This window comes from Humulus lupulus, chromosome 3 (assembly GCF_963169125.1).
Source record: "Humulus lupulus chromosome 3, drHumLupu1.1, whole genome shotgun sequence".
Classification (NCBI taxonomy): domain Eukaryota; kingdom Viridiplantae; phylum Streptophyta; class Magnoliopsida; order Rosales; family Cannabaceae; genus Humulus; species Humulus lupulus.
In genome coordinates this window covers 284,479,149-284,503,328 of record NC_084795.1, presented here as the reverse complement: position 1 = coordinate 284,503,328, position 24,180 = coordinate 284,479,149, and the positions used below count along the sequence as shown (strand labels likewise).

General features: G+C 43.6%; 1 long non-coding RNA gene across 1 annotated transcript; it reads right to left on the bottom strand.

The window, feature by feature from the left end:
- Nucleotides 1-489: 489 nt before the first annotated feature.
- Nucleotides 490-1,205, bottom strand: LOC133821720 (uncharacterized). Its single transcript, XR_009887752.1, has 4 exons — nt 1,109-1,205; nt 908-1,018; nt 702-814; nt 490-618 (listed from the first exon to the last, which is right to left on the bottom strand). It is a non-coding gene; the product is annotated as an uncharacterized LOC133821720 (long non-coding RNA).
- Between the last annotated feature and the right edge of the window lie 22,975 nt (nt 1,206-24,180).

Sequence of the window (24,180 nt, the reverse complement as noted above, 5' to 3'; positions counted from 1 at the left end):
TATCCTTGGATGAACTTTTTGACATAGGAGGTTTCTTTCTTAGAGGACCCTACACAACATCAAGTTAAAATAATATTAAAATACTGGACCAACAAATATTTTAATAGGTAACAAATTAAAGAATTCGTTTATACCTGGTCAGTCATAATTAAATCTTTTGGCCAAGGAAGAAATGTGTCATAAGTATCTCGAACATAGTGTATCTCCCCAACAGAACATGGGATTTCAGCATCCTCTTGTAACATTTTGGTGACTCGCACCCTCGCATATTCGTCTGTCAGTTGAACACCATGAATAGTCAGTGGACCCACCCCATCAATGATAACACCCTCTGCCACCACATTATGAATATTATCCGAACAAAGTAACACATCCTGCATGTACGGTGTGTCATCCTGCATGTGCGGTGTGTGGTATTCTTCGTCGCTCTGCTCGTCATCATTATCGTGTTCATCCATATCATCTAACCCACCTGCTTGTTTAGCTTTTTCCTCCTCTAAAGCTTTAAGTTCTGCTTTGAGCCTCGCAATTTCTGCATCTTTCTTACTAACAACATCAGCCATTTCTGTTGCTATTTTTGGTTTTCTTCCAAAGACGGACGAAATCTTCGCAAACGACCTACAATAATCAACCAAATTTATTTTAAAACTAAAATATTATAGAATTAAGTTAAATGCAACAAATAAAAAATAATATCATACCCAAGTGCTCTAACACGCCCTGGGTGCTCAGGTGTCCCTAAAGCTTGCGTTAATATGTCATTCCGACCCTTTGCAATGATTTCTCCACTACTAACTTTTTCTTTCAGCTCATTCTGTGGAACAAACCAGTGGTCACTTATATTAGTGACTTATAAGAACTTTATCATTCCTAAATTACTTTAAAATACTTGCTTGAAACCACTTACAATTCTTGCTTCAATTTGTTTGTCCAAATCTGTAACAAGAACCTTCCTCTTTTCTCGTGCTCTTATCCATACTTGGTACCGTTCTACATCTGCCACACCTAGTTCAGTTTTCTACAACATACAACAATTAATTAAAGTTGGTGAGTGCAATATTCTTCATAACAAGTTGACAGTTATAAAATAGTGATGCGAATTACTTACCAGGTCCTCTCTAACATTGGCAAGCCCTCTACGAGATGTACGATGCCTCGAAGTATATTTGAGAGCTCTTTCACGTTGTGCTTCCCGCAAAGCCTACATTAAATAGGCAACAATAAGTTTTTAAGCAATTATTAGTATTTCAAAACTAATAAATCATATACATAATAGATATACACAATAGTACCATAAACTCAGGAGATAAACGATGGCTAACAAATGTCCTCCAATCTTCTAGGTCAAGTTCTGGATATTTCTTAGGAAGGATTTGGAGTTCATCTATCAGACCGTCTTCTACCAAAGGGTAGATGTAGTCACTAGTGATGTTGGTCTTAAAATCTCTCATCATTCTTCCCGCACTTTTCATTAATTCTGGTTTCCAATTTTCTGGAATGTTAAAGGCACCCTGAAATAGAAAGAAAATGATTAATGAAATGCAAAGTAATTCATGAAAATGATCAATATATTAAAGTAATTAAAATATTCATAAAATATTTTCTTACATATACATCCTCCCATATTCTTTTCTTCAATTCTTGTGGGACTTGTCTCCAATCCTTATAATTGAGAGAGACCGTTCTCCTAGTTTTAACTCCAAGGTACGATTGCATCTCACTATATGCTTTCCCTATAGGTTGACCTTTATCATTAAACTAAATATTTCTCTTTATTCCCTTAGCTTTTTGATTATTGATATTGTTCTTCTTTGTTGGGCCTCGCCTATTTGGTGTGTTCTCCCCTTCAGAAATTGTCATCTGCACATAAACAAGAATTAACGTAACAATTATGACATAAATAAATACACATTTAACATAAAAATGAATACATTACTCACTGGACACATTTTCTTTTCTTTTTTCTTTTCTTGGTTGATCCACAATCTACCCATATTCCGTCTCTAATATCATTTCTAATATATTCCCCATCATCATCAACTTCATGGAAATCATGGATTTTCTCAACTTGCTCATGTATTGGTTGTCCAACAATAAAATTGTCATGGAACAAATCATCGTTTTCTTCGTCATTTTCATCTTCTATAAACTGCCTTTCTGGGGTTCGTAAAACAACTGACCATTTATCATCAGCAGGATCAGTTATGTAAAACACTTGTTTTGCTTGGGTAGCCATGATGAAAGGATCATTCTTGTGACCTTTCTTACTTAAATCAACCAAAGTGAATCCAAGTTCATCAATTCTAACCCCAACATTGTTGTCCACCCAAGAACACTTGAGCAGAGGAATTTGAAATAAGGAATAATCAAGCTCCCATATTTCTTCAACAACCCCATAATATGCCATAGTACCAGCAACTGGATTATTGTCTTTTGCACTAGCGAAATGCACTGCTTCTGCCACAATACTTACTCCACTATTTTGAACCATTCGAGCATCATCTCGTGACTTTGTGTGAAATCGTTTTCCTCCAACAATGTAAGCATTGTGCTTTATTACATGAACACTTGGTCCAAATGATATGCGTTTTAACTCTGTCGACACTCCATGGTTTTCTTCTCCCAACCTTGCTAGAATAATATTTTTCAACCATCGACTAAATGTTTTATTGTGCTCATCTATAATCCATTTCTGTTTATTTTTAACCTTGTTGGGAATCATTGATTGTAATAACTCCATGTGCTCACTACAATACAAAATACAACATATTAAAATTTCAATTATACATAAAAATGAGTATAATGTTTATTAAATCTATAACTTACGTTATATAGGGTTGAACTTCGGGATTGTTTTCCAACACAACTAAATGAGCTTGATCTAATTCTGCACGAGATATGGTCACTACTGTTCCTTTCCCTCGTAATCCTCTATCAACTCCATCCGAGTTATTCCGTGGTTTGCTAATTCCGATTGTGTCGATTCCAACCATGTACTCTGAACAAAATTCCACAGCTTCTTCAGCTAAATAACACTCAACCATACAAGCTTCAGGGCGATGGTGATTACGTACATATCCTTTCAACACCTTCATATTCCTTTCAAATGGATACATCCATCTCGCCCAAACTGGCCCACACAACTTGGCTTCTCTTACTAAATGGACCATCAAATGTATCACGATGTCAAAAAATGATGGTGGAAAATATTTTTCAAGCTTGCATAAGGTTTCAACTATTTCATCATGCAATGCATTCAACTTCTTCATTTCCAATTCTTTTCCGCATAGTTGATTAAAGAAGATGCACACACTTGTCACACTATCTCTAACTCTTTTTGGTAAAACTGACCGAATGGCAATTGGAAGTAATTGTTGCATTAATATATGACAATCATGTGATTTCATTCCAATTAACTTCAAATCTTCCATAGACACCAAGTTTCGAACATTCGATGAGTAACCATCAGGCACTTTCATCCCTGCCAATGATTGACATACGGCTTGCTTCTCTTCTTTTGACAATGTAAAACAAGCAGGAGGCAAATATGTGCGAGCCCCCTTTTCTTCAGGTGCCAAGCGGTGTCTTATACCCATTTCAACAAGATCTAAACGACTAGACAAACCATCTTTGGTTTTACCTGGGATATCAAGTAATGTACCGATTATACTTTCACATACATTTTTTTCTATGTGCATGACATCCAAGCAATGTCTAACGAGTAAAATCTTTCCAGTAAGGAAGTTGAAAGAAAATTGATTTTCTTTGAAAACATCCATTGACTTTTTTGTTTTTATTCTTCTTCCCATACCTAAAGTCAACTTTTTCTACTTCCTTAAGAATTTGCTCACCTGACAATGGCAAAGGAGCAATGTCTCGTTCCACAGTACCGTCAAATGCTTTTTTTTTTTTATTTCTGTCAGGATGACTTAAATGCAAATATCGTCTATGACCCATATAACACATTTTGCGTCCATTTGACAAGCGACGGGCCCTTGTGTTGGTGCAACAAATTGGACAAGCTTGGTAACCTTTTGTGCTTAAACCTGATAGGTTACCATATGCTGGAAAATCATTAACAGTCCATAACAACACCGCTTTCAAATTAAACACTTCTTTTTTAAAACCATCATATGCCTCAACACCATTTTCATACAACTCTTTCAAATCATCAATTAATGGTGCCAAGTAAACATCGATATCATGTCCTGGTTGTTTTGGGCCCGAAATCATTAATGAAAGCATCATGAACTTCCTTTTCATCACCAACCAAGGAGGAAGATTGTACATAACCAGGAAGACAGGCCATGAACTATGCCTACTACTAAGAGATCTATGCGGGTTTACTCCATCAGCAGCTAAACCAAGACGAAGATGTCTTGGTTCATTTTTGAATTCTGGATTGATATAATCTACCTTCTTCCAGGCCTGTCAATCTGCAGGATGCCGGAGTTTACCATCATTCACTCGTCCAGTCTCGTGCCATATTAAGTTCTTAGAGTGTTCTGCACTTCGATATAATCGCTTCAGCCGCGAAATCAAAGGTAAGTACCATAGCACTTTCTGAGGAATAAGTTTCCTAATCTCTTTACTTTTGTTAGGTTTGTACCGTGATAAACCGCATTCTGGGCAAGCGTCCATGTCTGCATACTCCTTACGATATAAAATACAATCATTCGGACATGCATGAATCTTCTCATACTTCAACCCTATCAAACTTAATGTTTTCTTTACTTCATATGTAGACTCCGGAAAACAATTTTCTAGCGGCAAAATCTCCTTGAAAGCAGCTAAAAATTGACTGAAACACTTATCACTAACTCCATTTTCTGCTTTTATGTTATAAAATTTAACCATTGTGGGCAATCTTAGTTTATTGCAACCACTGAACAATTGTCTGTCTGCATCTCTAACCATACTATCAAATTTTTCTGGATTATGAAAAAACTCTTCTTGTGCTTCATCAAGCAATTCTATAGGATGATCATCAAAATCATTACTCTCAAAATCATCTACACCTCGCCTACCTAATGGATATGGGTCATCATTTAATAATTCTCCATGCCAATACCATTTACTATAACTCATATCAAATCCCCGACAAAATACATGATCCTTTATCATGGTAATATTCCCCTTTACTCCATTACCACAATCGATACAAGGACAGCGAATTTTTTGTGGATCACTACAATTCTTTAGGCAAAACTCTAAAAATTTGTTGAATCCATCTTGAAATTGTGATGTTTCTCTCCTCTCAAGCATCCATGATTTATCCATACTAATAACAATATTCAATTCCTAATAAGTTAGAAAAAAAACTTATATTAGGTTCTAGTCTTATAAATTTTTTAAAAAATTCGGCAGAGTATCCTCTGTTTCTATAGCATACCGTAATTTCATAATTACCTATAAAACCAATACAAACAAACACAATAATCAAGCATATATGAATCCATCATTATTAGGTTCTAGTCTTATAAATTTTTTAAAAAATTCGGCAGAGTATCCTCTGTTTCTATAGCATACCGTAATTTAAAAATGACCTATAAAACCATTTAAAACAAACACAATAATCAAGCATAGATGAATCTATCATTATTAGTTTCTAGTCTTATAATTTTTTTTAAAAATTCGGCAGAGTATCCTCTGTTTCTATAGCATACCGCAATTTCAAAATTTCCTATAACAACAATACAAACAAACAAAATAATCAAGCATAAATCAATCCATCCTTATATCACCACAGCACGCAAATTTCCCAGAGCCTACTTCACTAATTTTCAAACATAACTTTCACTAAATCTAATATGCATGATTACATTAGTCTTATCTTTATACATAAATCTTATAGTAATATAAATACAAAAAATAACTAACCTTCAATATTAATCTTCAATGCACCCGAAATGAACAACAAAGTTCACCACTCAATCAACGACCCTACTAAAACATTACTGTTGACGCGGTTCTTCGGCAACAGATAATTAAGAGAAGAAGAGAAAGAGATTAGTACTTAAAAGTAGAACCGTCACAGATATGAAATCTTTGTGGAAAGAACTAGGTGACACTAGACACGTTTTTGAGTGGTTCGAAGGTTAAAATCCTTCTACTCCACTAGTCAATATTATTGATATTCTCTGGGTAATTGGTTTACAAAGTATATAGTTCTTAAAAGACTATTTTTCCAACCCCTATCAACTCCCAGGGTCTCCATATTTATAGGAGAAGGCACCTGGAAGTTGGTAGGGAGGTCATCCCGTGACCTTACCATTTGTCATATCAAGTCTGTGATATTCATGATTAATTCCTAAACCTGACACACAAGTGTGGTCTAATCAGTATGGAAGGAGATAATGGGCCGCACGGCCCAACTCGTCCGTGGGTGTCTGAATACGCACGTTCGTGCTGCGTGTCCGAGAAGTCAGGGGGATATCGGACACGTGATGGCAGGAATATGCACGTTTATCTTGCGTGTTGACTTCCCATAGGGTCAGAGCTTCCTGAGAAGCTCGTTACTCGAGCAATTCATAACCCGAGCTTATCCGTCCGTGGACGCCGGATATTATTCCCAGCTCCTGGTGCAACAAGTGCGAGCTGGAAACAGGACCCCCTCGAGCTAGAAAGGGCCCGTCCTGGAAATAGAGCCTCTGGCCTATGGGAACCTCGGACTAAATCATGTTTAGTCCGAGGCTCGTCCTGCTAAACAGCCCGTGGGAAAACCAGGGCGTACATCTGCCCCCCAAGCTCCTGCTCGTGGTCCATGACGTCAGATATGGGAGACCACAGTAGGGGCTTTTAGATTTCTCCCACAACCCTTCGCATTCCGTGCTTTTCGCAGGCGTCTGATACGTGGAACGCCGTGGGTAGCGACGGTACACTCTACGAGAACCGCATTAAATGGCCTAGCCTACTGTCCAGCTGTCGTTTCACATTTCGAGTGGAGGGTCTCCCAAGGGCCTTTTACACGTGATCCTTCCCGTGTATAAAAAGGGGTGGTCATCCCACGCACGGGCCACCTTACCATTCAAAACCTCTCAAATTTCCTTCTTTTCTCTGACCTTCCGAAGAACAAAACCCTCATTTCCATTGCTCTCATCTTCTTCGTTCACGAAGCTTAAGCGTACGAGTTCCTTCAAAACTTTGGAGACCACTGTGCCAACGAAGCTCCTACCAGCGCAGCAACCTCGCTCACCATCTAACCATATACTGTAAGTCTTCTGTCCCTGTTTATTTTTGAGAGCATGCCACTGTAGCTTAGGTAAAAAATTTTACTGTAGCCACATGCAGAGGTTTTCTGGGTCGCGCGGATATGGAGGGTGACAGCCCTTCTTAGATTAGGGCACACTTGCCATGGGACATCGTCTTAGAATATGGGTTCCATGGTTCTTTCTCAGGAACAATTTTTGGGTAGGATCCTTAGGAATTTTGGGTGCAAAAACCGGGTAGCTTAGGGAATACGTCTTAAAAGCGGTTTTGCCATGCCTTGCCTGTTGAAACTTTCCCCCCAAGGCAATTTTTTACTCTGAGTCCTCTGACACACGAATTCCGAGTAATCTGGGATCTGTTGAGGGCATAGGTGCGTGTTCCTTGGAACGCGTGGCACCACTCTCCACGGGCTGGGCTTACCCCAGCTCGTGTACATAATACTTGCTTCACTCTCCTGCTTGGGTCGCCTTTTCTAAAGTTTTTTCTTTTGTTCGATAGGCGACCAGATGGCTCCAAAGAGAAATCTGCCACAGAAGAATGTGGGAAGTTCGTCCTCCCAGCAGGATAAAGGAAAGGCGGTGGTGACCAGCCCCCCAATTCCTCACTTTGGGCCTGTGGTGGAGAAGCAAGCCGAGGTGGCCCCTGACGCGTTTTTCGAGGCGGAGAGAATCGTCTCGAAGATAACCAGCCAGGCAAAGATCACCAAAATCTTCCTCAACCACAACATTCCTCTGGGGATGACCTCCGTGATCGCCCGACCTGCTGCGGATGGGGAGCGGAGCTGCACACCGCTCGACGAGTCGTTCGCGGCCTGGAGCGGTGAACACTTCAAGGCAGGGGCCTTCCTCCCCCTGGATCAGTATTTTGCTGATTTTCTGAACTATGTGGGGTTGGCCCCTTTTCAGCTCCCCCCCAACTCATATCGTCTGCTGGCGGGATTGAGGTATTTGTTCCAAAAGCATGAGTGGGAGGTCCCTACTCCTGCTGATATTCTATATTTCTTTTGCCTCAAAGCCAGCCCGGACCAGCGGGGGCGAGGCGATGGGTTCTATTACTTAACCCGCTTTCCTAACACAGCAGCAGTGATCGAGCTGCCGAGCCATCCAAACGACTTCAAAGACCAGTTTTTTATGTCAACTGGGTTCCGAAACTGCGATCATCACTATTTCAACCGTCCTCGTAAGTGATCCCTGATTTAGCTCGCCTTTTAACGGTTATCTTATTTTAGCTCGTCCCTTATTCCACTTCTGATTTCAACCAACCTTGCAGCCATCTACGCGAGGACCGAAAAGTCTGTGACCCTCGGGGGTCAATACGATACACTTGCGAACTTGCCCCCCAGTGAGAAAGACTACCGCGCGCTCGTAACGGACGAGACGATGGTATTCTGCAAGCTGATTTTCCCAAATCAGACTTTGAATTTGAAAAGGCCCCGGGGGCCTCCCCCAGCTCGCGACAACAGACCGATCGTCGCGGAGGAGGTCGCAGACGACGAAGGCGAGGAAGAAGGTGAGGAAGTTCCTCTGGTGATGAACAGGAAGAGGACCTTGGAGGTCGCCCAGGGGATGAGCGAGGAGAGGGCCCAATCCGGAGCAGCCGCGGGTCCTTCCGGTCAAGGTAACTCTTACTTATTTAAGAACGTAGATAGGGCCACTGCAGACCCCCGGCTGGTTAGGTTCAACCCTAGGCAGCTCGTCCATCGTCACTCAAGGAATCCGGACCTGGACACGCTCTTGCTCCACTGCGTTGACCAGCTCGTGCTGGACAACCAAGAGAGTCGGCCTAAGGGTACCGTAGTAGTAGATAATACCCTAGCCTTTAGGTTGGTCATTTTTGAGGAGTACGGGACCAACTTACGCACGTGGCCTGCGCTCCAGAGGGGCATCTATGCTCCAGGGATTAGGCAGTACGTAGAAGAGTCCAGCTCCGATTCAGAACCGGACCTAGAACCTTCGCCAGTTCGCGAGATAATCGTCCTAGGCTCTTCCAGCTCGGGGGGTAGGGCTCCCTTAGTATTTGCTTTCTTATTGCTTTTGGACCTTTTGTCTTTATTTCTGCATGATTGCTACCTTGTAATAACCATGTTTTTTGTTCTTGGCAGAAGAGATGTCTCAGCCCGGGAATAGTCTGCAGGGCGTTGTGTTCGGTGGGAATCCCCCAGCAGGGCCGAGGTTAAAGAGGCTTCGCGAGTCCAAGAGCTCGGCAGGGGCCTCCACCAAATCCCCGGCTAAGGAGAAGGAGAAAGCCCCGCCATCCCAGGTCGCGGGGGCGAACCTCCCTGTCGCCAGGATAGGGCTCATGCACCCGCCACCCCAACGATCTCCTCTAGCCGCCCAGGATGGGGTAATAGAGGTCGGGAATCTGGCCGCGGCAGTCCCGGACGTGCGTATCCCGGTCGACCCCCGGGCTCTGGAGAAGATGCCCGAAGCATTCCGGGGTACGGTGTATGAGTCGGCTAGCTACGCCGTCGGCCACTTCTACAATATCAGGGAGAAGGAGCTCCGGGCCATCGAAACAACGAGCCCGGTCCGAGTTATAGAGTCTGCGATGGACATGACCTTAACGGTAAAGTGCCCCCTTCTTTTAAGGCTTTAACACTCACACGCCGCCTTTTTCCTTCCAGTTTGTTAATTTATCATTCTTTTCTTGCAGGGCATTGCTGCCGCCTACAGAGGCATTGTTAGGACCAAGGCCCAGCTCGAGGGTTTGGAAGCTGATCGCCAGACCGCCCTCCAGGAGTCTCAGGAGGCGAGAGACGCTCTGGCGGCCTCTAAAGCCGAGCTAGAGAAGATCCGTTCCGAGAACCAAGAGCTTAAAAACTCCCTGGCCGCATCCGAGCTAGAGAAGATCCGCTCCGAGAACCAGGAGCTTAAAAACTCCCTGGCCGCATCGCGGACAGATCTTGAGGCGGCGAAGGCCGAAGCCCAGGCTGCCCTGAAAGACGAGCAGGTCGTGTCGGAGCAGTCCTTACAAGACCTGTTCTATCACTACTGGTCCCACAATCCGGACGCGGACTTTTCTTTCATGCCGCCGGACCTCTGGGCATTCTTGTTGCCGCAGCTTCAAGCCCGCCTGAATAAGGAGGTTCCTCCCTTGTAGACTGGAGAGGCCTCTGCCGCGGCGGAGCAGGATGAGACCGCGACCTCCAAAGGGCCAACTGATGGGGCTTAGGACACTTCTCGTTTAAATATTTTGAACTCTTTCTATTGTAATTCTCTTTTTTATGTGAGGCGTTTCCGCCTCGAGACAATTTGCTCAGCCAGTTTTACATATATATTTTTATGCATTTGGTCACAATTCATCTCTTATTTTTATGAACTTAGTTCGAGTTAACTTTATCCGTATCCCGGGCTCTTTAAAGAAGATCCGCGTTCAACAAATTTTAGTTAACTTCTAAGTTTTATGACCTGGTTAAGACCAGGAACTTATTTTGAAAAAAGAAAAAAAACTTAGTTCGCGTCAACTTTTATCCGTATCCCGGGCTCTTTAAAGAAGAACCACGGTCAACAAATTTTAGTTAACTTCTAAGTTTTATGACCTGGTTAAGACCAGGAACTTATTTTGAAAAAACTTAGTTCGCGTCAACTTTTATCCATATCCCGGGCTCTTTAAAGAAGAACCACGGTCAACAAATTTTTGTTAACTTCTAAGTTTTATGACCTGGTTAAGACCAGGAACTTATTTTGAAAAAAACTTAGTTCACGTCAACTTTTATCCGTATTCCGGGCTCTTTAAAGAAGAACCACAGTCAACAAATTTTAGTTAACTTCTAAGTTTTATGACCTGGTTAAGACCAGGAACTTATTTTGAAAAAACTTAGTTCGCGTCAACTTTTATCCGTATCCCGGGCTCTTTAAAGAAGAACCACGGTCAACAAATTTTTGTTAACTTCTAAGTTTTGTGACCTGGTTAAGACTAGGATAGGACTTAGTTTGTGATAACTCTTATCCGTAGATAAAAATTTACACCTAAGTCGTTAAGGAGACCTGGATATATCCAGGTACCATATGCCCCCCAAGTAACTGGGAAAGGGTCTTTCGTTGTTACTTTAAAATTACACTTGCAAATAACGAGAAACATTTGATTTTTATTTATACATGGAAGGTGACCTTCTAGGCCTTACAAATGGCTCATTGATAATATTTCTTTAGGTGGATAGCATTCCAAGTCCGCGGGACCGCCCCTCCACCAAGTCGAGCTAACTTATAAGTTCCCTCTTTGATGACTTCGATGACCTGGTATGGTCCTTCCCAGCTTGGTCCCAAAACCCCATCTTTGGGATCTTTCCCGGCCAGGAAAACTCTCCTCAAGACCAAATCACCGACGCTAAAGGCACGTCTTTTGACCTTAGTGTTGAAGTAGCGAGTGATTTTCTGTTGATAACAGGCGAGCTGGAGTTGTGAATCCTCTCGCCTTTCATCCACTAAGTCTAAGGAGTGGCATAGGAGCTCGTGGTTCCCGTCTTGGTCGTAGGACCGGACCCTGTGCGACAGGACCTTCACCTCCACGGGGAGGACTGCTTCACTTCCAAAGGTTAGGGAGAAAGGAGTGTGACCCGTGGGAGTCCGATGTGAGGTCCTATAGGCCCACAGAACTTGGGGGAGCTGTTCTGGCCAGATCCCCTTTGCCTCATCTAACCTCTTCTTGAGGCTTGCCTTCAGAGTTTTATTGACAGCCTCGACCTGGCCGTTCGCCTGGGGATAGGCCACGGACGAGAAGCTTTTCACAATTTCGTGCCTTTCGCAAAATTCGGTGAACAGGTCGCTGTCAAATTGAGTGCCATTGTCGGAGACGATCTTTTTGGGTAGGCCAAATCGACATATGATGCTTTTAACCACGAAGTCTAGCACCTTTTTCGATGTTATTGTCGCCAACGGCTCTGCTTCGGCCCACTTGGTGAAGTAGTCAATGGCTACCACAGCGTAACGGACCCCACCTTTTCCGGTGGGCAGGGCACCTATTAGATCTATCCCCCAAACGGCGAAGGGCCAGGGAGACGAAATCATTTTTAGCTCGGTCGGAGGAGCTCGTGCAACCGCGGCGAACCGCTGACACTTGTCGCACTTTTTTACATATGAGATCGAGTCTTTGGACAGAGTCGGCCAGTAATAACCCTGCCGAAGGATCTTCAAGGCCAGGCTTTGCCCCCCAGTGTGATCTCCGCAGAATCCGTCATGAACTTCTTGCAGGATGGCCTTCGCTTCACTTGGAAGAACGCACCGGAGGAGAGGTAAGGAATGCCCACGTCGGTACAACACCCCCTCGACTAGCGTATACCTCGGAGCTTGATAAAGGACTCGTCGTGCGTCGTTGCGCCCTTCGGGTAACTTGCCCTCGACGAGGTACTCAACAATGGGGGTCATCCAGGTCGGCCTGATGTCAATCATTTCAATATTTGCTCGATCTCTGTCTATGCTGGGTTTCTCCAAGAACTCAACTGGCACCAACCCCAGGGTTTCTGTCTCTCCCGAGGTGGCGAGCTTGGCGAGAGCATCTGCGTTGGCGTTCTGCTCCCGAGGTATCTGTTCGATCGACCCTTGCCCAAACGTAGACAGTTCGGATTTTACCTTAGCCAAATAGGAGGCCATCTTGGGACCCCGCGCCTGATACTCGCCTAGAACCTGATTCACCACGAGCTGGGAGTCGCTGAAGCATTGGACAGAGCTTCCCTTTAGCTCGCTAGCTATCCTAAGTCCAGCTAACAAGGCCTCGTACTCTGCCTCGTTGTTAGACGCCTTGAACCCGAACCTCAGCGCCGAGTGGAATCTATGCCCCTCTGGGGATATCAGAATGATTCCGGCCCCGGAGCCGTTCTCGTTAGATGAGCCATCAACAAAGATCTTCCACGATGAACTTGAGGAGGCGACCTGAGGTGAGTCTTCTGATGGGATCTCATGGAATCCCGCGCATTCTGCCACGAAGTCGGCCAAGGCTTGACTTTTTATGGTAGTTCGGGGAGTATAGAAAATCTCGAACTGACTGAGTTCGACCGCCCACTTTAGCAAGCGTCCCGAGGATTCAGGCTTTTGCAAAACCTTCCTTAGAGGCTGATCGGTCATGACGTGTACAGAGTGGGACTGGAAGTATGGCCTGAGTTTTCGCGAGGCCGTGATTAGGCAGAACGCCAGTTTTTCCATCAATGGGTACCTTGACTCAGCTCCGAGGAGTCTCTTGCTGATGTAATAAACCGGTTTCTGAGCCTGGTCCTCTTCTCGCACCAGAACAGCACTAGCTGCGTCCTCAGTGACGGCCATGTAGAGGAAAAGAGGTTCTCCTACCTTGGGCTTTGACAGAACAGGTGGCTCAGCCAGGTGCGTTTTTAGGTCGAGGAATGCGCTTTCACACTCTACTGTCCATTCGAACTTCTTGTTTCCCCGGAGCAGGTTGTAGAAGGGTAAACACTTGTCGGTCGATTTGGAAATGAACCGGTTCAGTGCTGCCACCCTCCCTGTGAGGCCTTCGACTTCTTTCCGCGACCTGGGGGAAGGAAGCTCGAGCAGTGACCTGATCTTGTCGGGGTTTGCCTCGATTCCTCGGGTATTGACTATGAAACCCAAGAATTTCCCCGATGCGACACCGAAAGTGCACTTCTGAGGTTTGAGCCTCATGCCATATTCTCGCAGTATGTTAAAGCATTCTTCCAGATCGGTGACATGGTTGCTGGCAATCTTTGACTTGACAAGCATATCATCGACGTACACTTCCATGTTTTTCCCGATCTGATCCGCGAACATTCTATTTACCAGCCTTTGGTAGGTAGCCCCGGCATTCTTAAGATCGAACGGCATGACCTTATAGCAATAGACATTAGTCGGGGTCATGAAGCTGGTATGATCCTGGTCTGCTGGATTCATCGCGATCTGATTGTAGCCCGAGTACGCGTCCATGAAAGACATGAGCTCGTGCCCCGCCGTGGCATCCACCAGTTGATCGATCCTCGGCAATGGAAAGCAATCCTTGGGGCAGGCTTTATTCAGGTCGGAAAAGTCGATACAGGTCCGCCACTTCCCATTGGGCTTTGGAACTAACACGAGATTGGCAACCCAAATGGGAAATCTGGCTTCGCGGATAAAGCCACATTTTTTGAGCCGGGCCACTTCTTCTTCAAGGGCTTCGGCTCGGGTTGTCCCTAAACACCTCTGCTTTTGAGACTTGGCAGGGACGCTTTTGTCTAGGTGGAGCGTGTGCATGATTACGCTCGGACTGATCCCTATCATGTCCTCGTGCGACCATGCGAATATGTCCAGGTTCTTTTTCAGAAACGCAGTCAGTTCCGCCTTTCTTCTATCGCAGAGGTTCTTTCCGAGCTTAACCGTCCGTGACGGGTTTTGTTCATCGATGCCTACCTCCTCGAGATCTTCAATAGCTTGGAGCTCGGACCTATCCTCGCCTACTCGGGGGTCAATGTCCTCGCTCAGGGTGAGCTTTTCGTCTTCGGAAACCCGAGGTTTTTCAATCTCAGGAGCCGCCTTGGGTCCCTGTGATTCCTCTTCATCCTGAATGGCCATCGTCACCTGCCCGGGTTTAGATTTTCCCTTCATGGAAATGCTGTAGCATTCCCTGGCAGCGAGCTGATCGCCCTTGATAGTGCAGACCCCTGTTGAAGTAGGGAACTTCATGGCGAGGTGCCGGACGGACGTGATAGCTTCGAAAGCAACGAGCGTAGGTCGGCCCAAAATTGCATTGTAGGCAGCGGAGCAGTCAATGACTACGAATTCGAGTAGCTTGGATACTGTTCGGGACTCGTCTCCTAGGGTGATCACCAGCTCAATCGTTCCTATCGCTGCTGACCCTTCTCCTGAAAAACCATATAGCATCATCGAGGTTGCCTTCAGCTCGGAGACGGTCAGATCCATTTTTTCTAAGGTGGAACGGAATAGGAGGTTCACCGAGCTCCCATTGTCCACTAACACTCTCCTTACTCTCCGGTTGGCGAGCTGGACTGCTACGACCAGGGGATCGTTATGAGGGAATTGGACATGGCTCGCGTCTTCCTCCGTGAAAGTGATCGGTTGTTTCTCTAATCTTTGTTGTTTTGATTGACGCTGTTCCGGGACGAACTCCCCTCCATTGTGGGCCTTCAACTCATTCACATATCTCTTCTGGGCGCCTTTGCTCGTGCCAGCCATGTGTGGTCCTCCAGAGATGGTGGAAATCTCTCCCTCGACCACGGGGGGAAGGACGTCCTGATCTACCCGAGGTCCAGGTTGACTGGCTGGGATCTCTGGAGCGGGTCGACTTGTCGGGACCCTGTTCCGCGAGTATTGCGCCAACGGACCTGCTCGGATGAGAGTCTCGATTTCATCTTTGAGGTGCCTGCAGTCGTCGGTATTGTGCCCGACGTCGTTATGAAAACGGCAGAATTTGGAAGCGTCTCTCTTTCCCTTAGGGTGCTTTATTGGCTCCGGTCTTTTCCAAGGGACTCGCGTAGCGTTGGCCAGGAAAATATTCTCTCTAGTTTGGGTGAGCTCGGTATACGTTGTGAACACGGGCTTGAATTTATCCACGGACTTATTCTTCTTTTGACCGTGCTGGCTGTTTTCACCATTCCCTTTTCTTTTGCCGCCACCGGGCTGGTTACTCTGCGTGACGTCGGGAGTCGCTACTACGATCTCTGCTCCCGTCCCAGCGGGTTTCTCGAGGACCTGGCTGGTCCCCGCGGCTGAAGCTTCAGCTTCTTCCAAGTTTATCCACTCTTGGGCTCTGTTAAGGAATTCACTAACTGAGCTGACCCCCCTCCTTTGAATATCCTTCCACAGATCTCCGCCTACTAGGATCCCGGTCCTCATAGCCATGAGTTTGGAGCTGTCGTCGGCGTCTCTGGCTTGAGCAGCGACATTTGCAAATCTGCTCAAGTAGGCTTTTAGCGTCTCTCCAGGTTGCTGTCTCACGTTAGCTAGGGAGTCGGCCTGGACCCTGGCGGCCTGAGAGGCGCGGAATGCCCTCTTGAAGTCAGCCGAAAAGGTCTTCCAGGAGCTGATTGACTGCCTTTTACTTTGTTTGGACCACTGCCTGGCAGGTCCAGTTAGGGTGGAAGGAAAGATCAAGCAACGAAGCACTGGCCCGATGTTATGAGCCATCATTAGGGTGTTGAACATCCCTAAGTGGTCAGATGGGTCTCCATCCCCGTTGAACTTTGACAAGTGAGGCATACGAAAGCCAGAAGGGTATGCCGTTGCTGCTATGTTGGGGGCGAAGAGTTCCATCTCATCCCCTGAATCATATTCGTCTTTTTCTTTCTCCGACAGGAGCTTCTTCATCAGCTCCTCCATTTGAGTTAAGCGCTCTAGGGTTTTGTCCTGAGATCATGGGTTATTCCGGGGCTGTTCAACAGCTACGGACCCGTTGTACATATTAGGCGGGTTGTTGCCCCTCCTATCTTGAGATAGGTCATTTGGGGCATTCCCGCCATTACGTACTTCGGATCGGACCCCAACTGAGCGGGCCTGGCTACCATCCCTAACTCGATCCTCTCTGTGAGAGTTGAGGCGATCTCGAAGGTCGCCTCCCTGGGTAGTATGGTGACTTTGTGCTGAACTTAGTCGCTGTCGCAGGTCTCCTCCCGAAAGATCACTCCGTGCACTACCGGTCCAGTGACTCCTGCTGGACAGGCTCGAGGTGCGTCTTTGGCGGCTCCGACCTGATCCTTCCCCCGGCACCCTGCTGCGCCGGGAAGGCCCGGCCGATGGCGGGTCTCTCCTACTATTTCCGTAGGTCGGGATGTCTCGGACGGGCTGAGGAGACGGGTATCTGATGGGAGAAGGAGGATGCCTGACCGGAGAGGTGATCCTAGTGCCGTCCGGACGGACTAAATTTGGTGTGGGCCTCTCGGCCCTGCCAGCTTGCTGGTTTCGCGCTGGGCGAGCTGGACGAGGAACTGGACGTTCTTCGGGGACGGGCTGACGTCTCCGGATCCCCTCGGCCCTCCTTTGGGAACTTCCTCGATCTCTTCTGGGCGTCCTCGAGGAAGGTTGAGAGCTAGGGGTTGATGTCCTAACCGAACGGCTGTACTGCTGCTGTTCGGTCTGAGGCATTTCCCTGAAGTTCGCCTCTTGATGGTGCGGTGAAGGGGTGGAGTTGGCTGCAGGGAGTCTACCCGAACGGCTATGCCTGGATCGATTACTCCGGCGAGACTTAGGAGCCTCGCCTTGCCTCTCTCCAACGTTACCGTTGGTTGTGAGAGGGGGTAGTCGACTCAGAATATCTTGGATTTGCTGACCAGCTGCTGCTAGCTGGCTCCTCAGCTGAGCATTCTCCATCTCCACCGCAGTGTAATAACATGGATTCGAATTAGGCGGTCGGGGCGTCAAACGACCAGTGTCTTCTTGGCCGGCCGGCTGTTTTCCTGGCCTCTGCTGGACTTCAAGAACTTGCTCATCAGGGAGGGCAACATGGCGGTCCTCCTGCCCATCATGCTGTTCTATCTCGTTGCCATGTTTGGATCGAGTGGTCACCATAGTTGTATGTTTGTGGTAGTACTAATCGGACTTGCTCTCAATGAAAGCACCAAACTGTTGACGCGGTTCTTCGGCAACAGATAATTAAGAGAAGAAGAGAAAGAGATTAGTACTTAAAAGTAGAACCGTCACAGATATGAAATCTTTGTGGAAAGAACTAGGTGACACTAGACACGTTTTTGAGTGGTTCGAAGGTTAAAATCCTTCTACTCCACTAGTCAATATTATTGATATTCTCTGGGTAATTGGTTTACAAAGTATATAGTTCTTAAAAGACTATTTTTCCAACCCCTATCAACTCCCAGGGTCTCCATATTTATAGGAGAAGGCACCTGGAAGTTGGTAGGGAGGTCATCCCGTGACCTTACCATTTGTCATATCAAGTCTGTGATATTCATGATTAATTCCTAAACCTGACACACAAGTGTGGTCTAATCAGTATGGAAGGAGATAATGGGCCGCACGGCCCAACTCGTCCATGGGTGTCTGAATACGCACGTTCGTGCTGCGTGTCCGAGAAGTCAGGGGGATATCGGACACGTGATGGCAGGAATATGCACGTTTATCTTGCGTGTTGACTTCCCATAGGGCCAGAGCTTCCTGAGAAGCTCGTTACTCGAGCAATTCATAACCCGAGCTTATCCGTCCGTGGACGCCGGATATTATTCCCAGCTCCTGGTGCAACAAGTGCGAGCTGGAAACAGGACCCCCTCGAGCTAGAAAGGGCCCGTCCTGGAAATAGAGCCTCTGGCCTGTGGGAACCTCGGACTAAATCATGTTTAGTCCGAGGCTCGTCCTGCTAAACAGCCCGTGGGAAAACCAGGGCGTACAATTACATAATTAGTAAACTACATAATTAATTATCAAATCAATAAATAAAAAAAATCAAACTAGTTAATGAAACTAATGAACAACACTTTGATCATCTTCAAGTTATTTTTTTTCAAATATTTAAAAAACAAATTTATCTATTGTAAAAATTTCTAAAACTAACTAATATGCATATATATATATATTTATAATAAACCTAATTTTTATCACATTATTTAAACTAACAAAATAAACAAATAATTATAAAAATTAATAAAATATTAATTATATTAATTTTAAATTCGGAATAATAAAAAAAATTAAAAAAAACATGGAAAATTAAAAAATTATCATCAAAACCACATTTTAGTAATCTATACCTGTTTTGAAGCTCAAAATCCCCTTACAATGTCAAAAATCCGGCCAAAATCCGGCAAGAAACACCACTTTCAAATGGAGAAAAAACCCACGGCCAAATGCCTTTTTTCTCTAAAAAACAAAAAAAAAAAAGATTTTTGGACTATATTTCGGTTTATAGGGTAGAAATATTGCAAGAAATAAAGAAAAAACAAAAAAAAAAAAGGCTTGGAGAATCAAAATGGGTGTTGGCTCACGGTGGTTAATGGAGGTTTTGGGGGTTTCTTTTTGCACAGAGGGGAGAGAGGTTTTGAGAAGATGACCGTTCAGGTCTAGGGAAGGGACATATAAAGGACTTTTAACTTCGGTTTTTGGTAAAAACCGAAGTTAAAGGTCCTTAAGTTATACCCGTTGGAGACTTTTAACTTCGGTTTTTTGGTAAAAACCGAAGTGGAAAGTCCACTTTCTACTTCGGTTTTTACCAAAAAACCGAAGTTAAAAGTGCACAAGGGCCGTGTTTGGTTTGGCCAGTTTTTTGCATTTTTACTACCTCTAAACATAATATAAGGGCTTGTGCAAACAAACACGGCCCTCTCCACTATGAATTTTTCACTTCGTTTTTTTAAAAAAGCGAAGTAGTAAGTAATTTTTTTCAGAGCGCCAATTTGAAATGCGAAGTAAAAGAGTTTGAAAAGGTTTTTACTTCACTTTTTTTGTATGCTCACTATAAAAACCGAACTAAAAACCTATATTTCTAGTAGTGGCAAGTCAATATTACGACGAGTTATTTGAGGAGATTGAAGCTGAATTGTATCCTGGATGTGATTGGATTTCTTCCCTTAACTTCTTAGCTAAGCTATTACATTTGAAAGTTAGAGGGAAGATTCCTAACAACATTTTCGATGAATTATTGAAGTTGTTAAAGATTTCCTTTCCGAAGGAAAATAAAATTCCATCAACGTACTACGAGGCTAAAAAGAGATTGAAGAAATTAGGGTTGGGATACGAGTCGATTCATGTGTGCCAATATGATTGCTGTTTATTTTACAAAGAGCAAGCAAACAAAGAGGAATGTCCAGTTTGCGGAACTAGTCGATGGGTTACTTTTGAAAAACTAAAGGAAAAAAGGTGCCGCATAAGGTGATGCGTTACTTTCCATTGACACCCCGGTTGAAAAGACTATACAGCTCAAGGCTTACAGCGAAGGACATGCTAGGGCACCACACTGGGCAATCGAAAGATGATGGAGTGATGCGACACCCGGTGGATGGGACGGCGTGGAAGAACTTTGACGTCAATCATCCTGGTTTTGCAAGTGATCCTAGGAATGTTCGTTTAGGCTTAGCTGCTGATGGATTTAATCCATTTGGCAACATGAACCTGGCATACAGCATGTGGCCTGTGGTGTTGGCGAACTATAATCTTCCACCTTTGTTATGTATGAAAGACAACAATTTGATGCTGACCATCCTTATTCCTGGTCCAAAATCACGGGTAAGGACATAGATGTATTTCTAAGACCATTGGTGGATGAGTTGAAGGAGTTGTGGGCTAACGAAGTTGTTACGAGAGATAGTACGACCAACACTATGTTCAAGCTGCGCGCAGCCCTTTTATGGACAGTCAATGATTTTCCAGCTCGAAGTAGTTTGTCTGGATGGAGTGGTCAGGGATACAAAGCTTGTCCTACATGTAATGAAGACACATCTTCCATTCGAGTGATCGGTAAGACATCGTATGTTGGTCACAGAAGATTCTTGCCTAGTACACATCGAATGAGAAGGAACACTGAGTTCGATGGAAAAATTGAGAGAAGACGTCCTCCGAAACGATTTACTTGTGAGGAAATATTAGAACAAGTGAACAACCTTCCACCCCAAGTTCCTGGAAAACACTTGCAGTTTGGAGGTGTGAAACGTAGAAGAGTTGCGGAAGATAGAAATTGGAGGAAAAAAAGCATCTTCTTCGAGCTTGATTATTGGAGTACAAACATTTTAAAACATAACATTGATGTCATGCATGTCGAAAAAAATGTGTGTGATAGTCTCCTCGGCACAATCTTGGACAATGATAAGTCTAAGGACACCACTAATGCAAGATATGATTTGAAGAAGATGGGAGTAAGGGAATCATTGTGGATTTGTGAAGATAAGAGTGGAAAGTTGATGAAGCCGCATGCTTCTTACGTGTTAACGCCTGCTCAGAGACAACAATTTTGTCAATTTATTAAAGAAGTGAAATTTCCAGATGGCTTTTGTTCAAATTTGAAGAAAAAAGTAATAGAGAATGAAACAAATATCATTGGGTTGAAATCCCACGATTATCATGTTATAATGCAACGATTATTGTCTGTGGGTGTTCGCAAGTTTCTCCCAAAAGATATATCGACCACCATTTCTGAACTATGTAGTTTTTTCAGGCAACTATGTTCGAGGACTATAAATGTTACAGATATGGAGGAAGCACAAAAAGACCTTGTTATGATATTGTGCAAGATGGAGTTGATCTTTCCTCCGGCTTTTTTTGATATAATGATTCACTTAGTCTTACATTTGCCTGAAGAAGCAATTTTGGGTGGACCGGTATTTATGAGATGGATGTATCCTTTTGAAAGGTACATGAAAAAATTGAAGAACTATGTGGGAAATAAAGCTCGTCCTGAAGGGTCAATAGCTGAAGGCTATGTCGCTGATGAGGCTATGACATTTTGTTCGATGTATTTCAAAGGGGTTGAAACTAAATTTAATCGTCTTGATCGCAATAAAGATGAGGTGTATGTCCCACGACACCTTACTGTGTTTCAATCTCAATGTCGTCCCCTAACAAAGGGATCTCTCAAGCCTCTAGATCTTGCGACTCGTGAAATGGCTGAATGGTTCATCATTAACAATTCACCTGAAATTCAGGGTTACTTAGAGTAAGTTTATTCCCTTTAAAGTGAAATTTATGTTTATTCCAAATTATTTTATCTAATGTAGTCAAAGCATTCAAATTTACAGTGAACACCTAGTAGAGATCAAACTGAAATTCCCAGATGGTGATCATAATCTTTTACAAAAGAAAAATTTTCGCCAGTGGTTTCATAAGAAGGTAAAATTGAGATTATTTTTAAACCTTTATTATTGTAATGATATTTTTATCATTCTAATATAAGTTTATTAATTTATTTAGATATATGACTTGCACAAACAAGGATCTTTAGAGAATGGTGATGAGTTGCTAGCTTTAGCATCTGGGTCAAATCACTTGGCAACATACTACGAAGGTTGTATAGTTAACGGTGTTCGATTTATTGCTTATGACCGAGATCAAAAGCGCACCACACAAAATAGTGGAGTGTCTGTTGCGGGAACTGAAGGTTTTAACTATTATGGCACGCTTCAAGATGTACTGGTCTTATCTTTCACTGGTGCATATTCAGTTGCATTGTTTAGGTGTAAATGGTTTAACACTGATCCAAGCAAGAAGAAAACAATCACTGAAAATAATATCACCAGTATAAACGTCAGTAGCGAATGGTACAAAGATGAGCCTTATATACTTGCTAGCCAAGCTAAGCAAGTATTCTATCTCGATGATCTACTTAGAGGCCGACACTGGAAAATTGTTGAGGATGTCAATCACCGTCAAATTTGGGACATCAAGGACGATGAAGCTGATGCAGATGTTGATGTTGTACATGACATAAACTCATCAAATTTTGTGTTGACCGTGGATCTCGGTCAGTTGGTTATGGAATCTCATGAACCTGCAACATATATTGGCACTATACAAAATTCACCTGCTGATCAATTAGATGAAAATTTCATAAATGACGACTTAGGCGAAGAAGAAGTCGATGAAGAAGATGAATTGCTAGTTGATATTTGTGAAGATGATGTTAATCATGTGTCTCCGATTGATGTTAATTTAATTAATGATGAAAGTGATAATGATTATTCTACTTAGTTTTTATATTTTTGTAATAATGACAATTGTTTAAAATATAATATATGAGACTTGTAATCATGATGTTCATTTCCATTGGTGATATTTGATACTAACTAACAATTTAATACTAACTAATCATTTTTGTTCCTAAGTACAATGTCAGCAGATATAGTCACCTCTCATGGCGGAGATGGTGGAGGTCTAGACCCGCCAGATCCTAGTAGAGTACCGTCTTCCTGCGAGTCAGGTTAATAATAATTTTCAAATTTTGCTCATAGCTTGAAAGTCAAGCTCAACGAATGTTTAAATATAATATTAATATTTCACATTTTGGTTATTCTTGAAAATGTGGATAGCTGAAGTGCCGAGAAGAAAGGGTTGTGGCTTGGCTAATTCGAAGCCACTTGAAATTCGACGGCGAAATGCTGGGAAACCACTAGATCTTCAGCTTGATCCTAGGATAGACAAAGTGGTTGGCTTGGAGGACCAAGCTTTTGTCCGCGAGATAGGCCTCCAAGTCACTTTGTTGTTGCCAGGACATTACTTGGATTTCGCTGATGTACCTCAACAATTTAAGGAACAAGTCGTACAAAGGATGAAGGTACAAATTTAGAACAAGTCTTGTGGTATAATTTTTTTATTAAAATCATTTACAAACTAGACTAACGTGTTATTTTTAATGTAGTATTTTTATAATGTTGATGGTCATCCAGAACCCGAGAGAGTTATGAAAACTATCTACACAGAGATGCGCAAAAGATATTCTGAGAGAAAGAACATCAGACATACTCACTTCAAAAAATATTACTCTAATCCGGAAGATTTGCAGAGTGTTTTAGTTGCCCCACCTGACCATTTCTCCAAGGAGAGTTGGAAAGATATTGTTCAGTTGTTTTTTAGCCCAAAATTTATCGCGCGATCCAACCAAAACAAGAAAAACAGAAAAGAAATGAAGTATACATCGACGCAAGGCACAAAATCGATGGCGGCTAAGCGTCACCAATTTGTAAGTAAAAATATTAATTTAATTTAACAAAATTTTACATTCTAACTTCCTATCTCTAAATTTGTATAGGCGAACCCTGATGAACATGTTATTGATACTTGGAAAGATAGCCATTTGAGAAAATCGACAAAAGTTTTTGTCAACGACACAGCTCGAGAAACTTTTGTAAGTTTAAACTTTTGTGTTATTATTTTCATTAAACTATGTTACTGATGTGTTTCTAACACTTTTTATGAACAGGAAAAAATGATGGAAGAGCTTGAGAGGGCACGACTTCAAAGCCAGTCTCAAGGACCGACGGAGGGATCTGAAACTGGATCTGCTGCTGAATCCTCGTCGATCGATCAGTACGAGATTATGAGTAAAGTACTTGGGGAGATGTCTGACTTTCAAAGAGGAGTAGGTTACAGC